At 43.6% G+C, this 7341-nt stretch overlaps 1 pseudogene; it reads right to left on the bottom strand.

The window, feature by feature from the left end:
• Positions 1–3407: 3407 nt before the first annotated feature.
• LOC127919418 (alpha-2A adrenergic receptor-like) lies at positions 3408–5941 on the bottom strand (annotated as a pseudogene).
• Positions 5942–7341: the final 1400 nt, after the last annotated feature.

Here is a 7341-nt window from a genome sequence, read left to right as displayed (position 1 = left end):
CAGAGGACATTTCTCCAAAAAGTACGAACTTTGTCCCCATGTGCCGTTGCAAACCGTAGTCTGGCTTTTTTTTTATGGAGGTTTTGGAGCAATGGCTTATTCCTCGCTGAGCAGCCTCTCAGATTATGTCAACATAGGACCTGTTTTACTGTGGATATAGATACTTTTGTACCTGTTTCCTCCAGCATCTTCACAAGGTCCTTTGCTGTTGTTCTGGAATTGATTTGCACTTTTCACACCAAAGTACGTTCATCTCTAGGAGACAGAACGCGTCTCCGTCCTGAGCGCTATGAAGGCTGCGTGGTCCCGTGGTGTTTATACTTGCGTACTATTGTTTGTACAGATGAACGTGGTATCTTCAGGCGTTTGGAAATTGCTCCCAAGGATGAACCAGACTTGTGGAGGTCTACAATTTTTTGTCTGAGGTCTTGGCAGATTTCTTTTGATTTTCCCATGATGTCAAGCAGAGAGGCACTGGGTTTGAAGGTAGGCCTTGAAATGCATCCACAGGTACACCTCCAATTGACTCCAATGATATCAATTAGCCTATCAGAAGCTTCTAAAGCCATGACATAATTTTCTGGAATTTTCCAAGCTGTTTAAAGGCACAGTCAATTTAGTGTATGTAAACTTCTGACCACTGGAAGTGTGATACAGTGAATTATAAGTGAAATAATCTGTCTGTAAGCAATTGTTGGAAAAATTACTTCATGCATGTGTCATGTGTCATTCACAAAGTAGATGTCCTAACCGACTTGCCAAAACTATTGTTTGTTAACCTTAGTGTATGTAATCTTGCGACTTCAACTGTACCTGAAAATTCTACTCTGTGTACTTTTGATGTTACCAGTCTATATACTAACATCCCCCATCAGGGCAGCCAAGAGGCCCTCATGTTCTACCTCAATGTACGTCCCCCTAATGCTCTACCCAGCACCAATTGTATGGTGGACTTGGCTGAACTGGCACTACCCTCCAACTATCTCTTCAGAGGAGACTTCTTCCTCCAGACCAAAGGGACAACAATGGGGAGCACTATGGCTCCTATTTATACTAACCTGTATCTAGGTACTGTAGGCCCTTCCACCCCCACCTGGGTTATGGATGCCTGATGAAGACCTAGGGGTCGAAACCTTGTTGTTAATAAATATCACCTGGGAGCATGAGCAGCAGTGTGCAGCGTTTTCCTTCCTGTTGTCCATTAGTTTGCCTACAACTCCAGTACCTGAGGAAAGTACCTGGATGTGCGTATGTTTTTCAGCTTTCTACAATTCATCATCACACCAATGCCCATAATCCTATTTCCCTATTCTAACCCGATGATATTGATTGGTATGTTTGGGTAGGAACCTTGAAAAAGCTGATGTTTTTTGCTGAAAGTGCCCTGGAGGTCAGAATATTACGCAGGTGTGTTGGATTCATCATCATTTCCCTCCTCCACTATACGGTATTATAACATCACCAGTGAGGCAGTCAGGTCAAATGTGATTCCAGCTCCACAGCATCTCCTCCTAACTTCAATTGATATGTCGGAGATGGCAGGAAAGAGGGTGACATTGATTCCTTTATTTTGATTGGTTGGGCCCTCTTGGTGACAAATGAGCACTCAGGTTTGTTGATCTATCACCATGAGGGATGTGTGTGCTTTGTGTGTTGTGTGTGTGTGTGTGTGTGTGTGTGTGTGTGTGTGTGTGTGTGTGTGTGTGTGTGTGTGTGTGTGTGTGTGTGTGTGTGTGTGTGTGTGTGTGTGTGTGTGTGTGTGTGTGTGTGTGTGTGTGTGTGTGTGTGTGTGTGTGTGTGTGTGTGTGTGTGTGTGTGTGTGTGGCTGTAGACTTACCAGCCGGTCTGTTAGTTGAGCTGATTCATATGAGGTTCTTGTTATGTGGCCCAAGTGAACACAGAGCGTGGTGTTTGTTTGGAGTAAAAATCTACAAAAAAGTCTATGGTCTGTTTCTCTTAGCTAGGCTAAACTAACATAACTAGGGCTAGACTAACATAGCTAGGTCTAGACTAACATTCATAGCTAGGGCTAGACTAACATAACTAGGGCTAGACTAACATTCATAGCTAGGGCTAGACTAACATAACTAGGGCAAGACTAACATTCATAGATAGGGCTAGACTAACATTCATAGCTAGGGCTAGACTAACATTCATAACTAGGGCTAGACTAACATTCATAGCTAGGGCTAGACTAACATTCATAGCTAGGTCTAGACTAACATTCATAGCTAAGGCTAGACTAACATTCATAGCTAGGGTTAGACTAACATTCATAGCCAGGGCAAGACTAACATTCATAGCTAGGATTAGACTAACATTCATTTGATGTCTTCTTTAAATGTGAGCTCAGTAGTTAGAGAGAGCGAGAGAGAGTGTGTGTTTGTTTGTGAGTGTTCTGCCCATGACCAGTCTATCAGGTTCTGGTTTGATGAGCCAGCTTGATCCACATCCTGGGTTTAATGATGCGTGAGGTGGCGGTACGTGGAACTCTAAATGATACGTTACTCTGCAACATAGATGAGACCTGCTCTCATAACTGCCTAACTACCAGTGTGTGTGTGTGTGTGTGTGTGTGTGTGTGTGTGTGTGTGTGTGTCAGTCTGAACAGACTGGGAATTAACATTGTTCCTTTGATTACAGCTGCTAGGCTATGTTCAAAATGGAACGCTATCCTTATACAGTGTGCTACTTCTGAAATTACACACTATATTCCGTCCTCACACTGAAGCAGTGTCTTTCAGCTCTTTCGTGAACAATGATCAGTCTCACTTCTTTCTCCCGATCCCATTGTCTGTGTTCTCTCCCTAGCCATGAACTTAAGGCATTATTATTTTCATCAGAAGTAGCACTGCTCTGTCTGTCTGTGTGTGTGTGTGTGTGTGTGTGTGTGTGTGTGTGTGTGTGTGTGTCTGTGTGTGTCTGTGTGTGTGTGTGTGTGTGTGTGTGTGTGTGTGTGTGTGTGTGTGTGTGTGTGTGTGTGACCACATATACTATTGTGATGCTGTCATCTCAGAGTTGACCTTCATATAAGAGTTCAGAAACCATGACAATGGTAATTGAGAGATGTTTATTCTTTAACATAACTATGGCAAACCTTTCTCCCAGATGTAGCTTGATATCATATGAAATGGCCGTGTGTTTAACAATGAATAGAAAACACCAAGGTGGCTCAGAAAGAGACAATTATTTCAACATCATATCAACATATCATAAAATACTACATATAGCATCATACTCCTGGCCACGTTTATCCAATATTGTGTTTTAAACATTCACAAAACTGTAGAAAAACATTGGTTGAATGTTGGAACGTGGCTGGAATGGTTGAGCTTTTTTTTAAAGTCTGTATTCACAGGATAGTTTGTTTCAAGCTGTGGTGTGGCGTAGTGCTGCCGACCTTTGGAAAAACAACATTTTGATGCTTTTACTGCACGTACTGTAGTGGGTTTTAGTCTTTCCCCCAAAAGCCTTTGCAACATAAAACATGTAGATGTTTTGTCACAGGTATTTGTCATTCATACATTATTTGTTTAAAGCCACGGATCCGACCATGCACGATAACAATTTATATTTAAAAAAAAACATACAATCAACCAAAAAGTCCCAAGTCTAATCATACCATTCTTCGTTTATCCCTGCAGAGAATCTTTTTAAAAGATCTTCGGAAGTCATTGTTGAAGATTGTATAGATAATGGGATTGGCTGAACTGTTACAGTAGCCGAACCAGAAGAAGAATTTAAACAGTGTGTCAGGTATGTAACACGAGTCACAGAGCGCCGTCAGAGTGTAGGTAAAGAAGAAGGGAACCAGCAAACGACAAAACTCCAATGACCACAGCCAAGACGTAAGGTGAACCGTTTCTCCCTGTTCTGTCTCCCCTTCCATCGACTCCCCTTAGAGCTCTGTCTCACCACCAGTTTAGGCAGCGCCGGGTGGTCCACTCCTGGTTTGATCTGGCTCAGTTTGGTTTTTGCCGTGCGTTTCTTCTTCTTGATAGAACAGGGGTTGTTGACCTGGTGGTCAGACGACGAGGAGTCCTCCATGTCCACGCCGTTTATCTCCCCTTCTTTCTCGTCCTCTCCTCTGTGTTCATCCCCCTCTCTGTCTCCTTGCTCTCCGTTGAGCTTCTCGTGACAAGCGTGTTGGTCACCTCCGACTCCCCCAACTCCGTTCTCCTTCTTGCCCGTCACCGCGACACTGCGGCCGCCATTTTGGGTTTCCGGTCGCCCGGTGGTACCACGTCCGTTTCTTAGCGATCTGATAGATCCGGATGTAAACGAGGATCATGATGATGCAGGGCACGAAGAACGAGCCAATACTGGACGAGATCATGTACCACTTGTCTTCGTTGATCTTACACACCGGCCCCTCCTCTTTATCGCTCTCCTTCTCCATGCTGATGAGGGGCGGGAACGAGATCACCGCGGCGATGACCCACACGATGACGATGATGCACTTGATCCTGCGCGGTGTCCGTTTCAGGTTGTACTCGATGGCCTTGGTGATTGACCAGTACCTGTCCAGACTAATGGCGCACAGATGGGCGATGGATGCCGTACAGAAGAGAACGTCCAGTGCAAGGTAGATCTCGCACCAGACTTTACCAAAGTACCAGTAGCCCATGAGTTCGTTGGCCAGGGAGAAGGGAATGACCAGGGTTGCAACCAAAATGTCCGCCGACGCCAACGAAACCAGGAAGAGGTTCTGAGGGGCCTTCAGGGCCCGGCTAGTAAACACAGCGATGACCACTAAGACGTTGCCGAAGACTGTCAATAGGATGAGCATCCCGACCAGGATCGTTAGGGGCAACGAGATCTGGAGGCTATAGGGCGGACCCCAAAGGATGGTCTCATTGGTCATGTTGCTCATGATGGTCATGCTTGTAAGAGTCTCATTGGTCACGTTCGTCATGTTGTCCCACCCCGCCATTGATTCTCCTTAGATCCTTACAATCATGTAAGGTCAGCAAATGTCATCCAGGAGACCATGTAGTTTGCAACTGGAAGACTGGAAAGTGAGGGTGTGGGACTCTTCAGTGTTTTTGTTTTTGTTATTTTTCGCTCCATTGCATGTTGGTCGATCAAGAAGTTTAGGTTGAATACAGCTGACTGTCACTTCATCTGAAAAATAGGAGGTGCAGAAGTAAGAATTTTAGCAGGAACTGAGATGCCTTAACTGTCAATTTACACAAATACAACATAACTCTCTAGTTATACTTTCCAAGAATATAGCAGGTACACACTAAATATAACTCTTACCTCAAGCATTGTGCTGTGTCACTTGGGTCCTTTTGAGTGGCCGACAATTGAATGGACAGTGAGCAACTTCTTCATGCAGGTCAGTTACCCGAATCAGCTGGCTTCTCACGCATCTCTTCTGTGTTCCATGGACGAGCGCGAGCTAAGGTTTCACAGTCAGTTTTCCTCTGCACAGCTCTGTATCTAAGTCTGTCTCACTAGCGGAGAGCTAATAGAGCCGTAATCACGTTATCCTGTGGCTGCCTGCTCCTGCTGCCGCTGTCGGTTCTATCAGTGGAGACTATCGCCCTACTATGCTACTGTTGGCCGCTCCAAACTCAGTTCTGCCACGCCCTCTATTTATAACCCCAACCACCCAGAACTGCGTTGCTATAGCAGCACCCGGAGCCTACATACACCACGTGGAAATTAAACACAGGCTTTTGATTTACTTGGCGCGCGCCAACTCCATTCCGTTCACGAACCAACCCATTTCAAGCACCATTTATTGTCACACCAACCATTCTAAAACTGTTAAAACGATATAGAAAAAAACGAAAGGGGCTGGAGTTCATAGTCAATGGTAAGATAATTATAGACTAAGCAGTAAACTATTGACCAGTTAACATTGGCTTTAGCCTAAGCTTAATAGTTAGCCTATAGGGTAAAATAACCAATGTCAGCCCATGTGATGATCATTGATGGATCAACATTGATGGACGACCGCGAAATGTGAGTTACAGATCTGTCCCTTTTCATTGAAAGCAAGTCTAAGAAGCGATAGATCTGTTCCATGTGCACTACTTCTATGCTTCCTGTTCTTAAGTTTAGTTTTCGTGTATTTTATTTTCGATTTTGCACACCCGCTTTAAACAACTGAAAAAACAATATTTGTGGTTATTGAAAACATATTAGATGATACAATTGCTTGTTTTGTCACAAACTGAAATTAGGCTATACGGATTTTAGCAACCAGGAAATGGCAGAGCGATTTCTGCATATTGTAACATATGTCATTGAGACAGACCGCATTGGATCAACTTGAAGAGTGATAACACCAAGAGCCACTCTTCCATTTTGGAACAGGTACTTTCAATAACATAGCCTTCTATCAGTATAAAGCTTTTCTATCATATCATGTGTAGTTGGGGAGTGGAGGAAGGTGTTGTTAGTGTGATATCATATGACAGCGGAATCCTGTGTTTTGAGTAAACATCACTGCTAGTGATCATGCGTCAGCGTGCGGATGGAGCGCGAGGACACAGTGACACCTGTCGTCTTCTGAAAAAGCTTCCGCGCCCGGCGTCCGTCTCTCTCGGATTCGCTTTGGAAGAAATAGTCTGAGGCGCGCCATCACCACTGATGTTATGTGACGTTCAGGATTGTAAAACCTACCGTTAAGTATCGAATTATACCACATAGTACTCTATGCTTTTACTGAAAACAATATGAACTATTATCCGTTTTAACTTTGACCTTTTCTAATAAGACCATAGGTGCTTCCAACTTCTGTTCTACCATAAAACATTTTTAAAAAATGCAAAAGCGTCACATATTTGACATAATTTAAATAGGTTAAGAAAGGACTATCCTAGGTAAATCTTTAGGCAAGGTATTTGGTTAATGCACTAAATTGTAATGTACTCCGATGCAACATCATCATCACGTGCTAAGTGCAGTCCAAATTTGGACTTCCAGTTCAGATGACACATGAAGTATTGCGATACTTTACCAGTTATTTTACCAGATACTTTCTCCATTTTCTCGTGGTGGCTTAAATGGCAAACGACAAGACAGAAGAGAAAAAAACGTACCTCACTTGTAATATATCTAATGTAATGTATTCTGAAACCCCAGTCAAAAACCTCAATCTGACTAGAATTCAAATATATTTAGAAGTTGAAGGTTGAAAGTAAATGACGTTGACTGGAGTCGGGATGTGAGGGACCATGTTTTCAATGATCCAGTAGGGGACGCTCTTGTATTGGGACAGGCAGAGCCGTTTTCGCCTCTCTGGGTACAGGTGCAATAGAATGGAACGTGTCGAGATTGAGAAGTACAATTTCCAGTTTTATTACAGACCATATCCATCTACTTATT

This window comes from Oncorhynchus keta, unplaced genomic scaffold (assembly GCF_023373465.1).
Source record: "Oncorhynchus keta strain PuntledgeMale-10-30-2019 unplaced genomic scaffold, Oket_V2 Un_contig_16600_pilon_pilon, whole genome shotgun sequence".
NCBI classification, from domain to species: Eukaryota; Metazoa; Chordata; class Actinopteri; order Salmoniformes; family Salmonidae; genus Oncorhynchus; species Oncorhynchus keta.
Note: the sequence above shows the minus strand (reverse complement) of the source record. Positions and strands in the feature narration are given on the sequence as shown.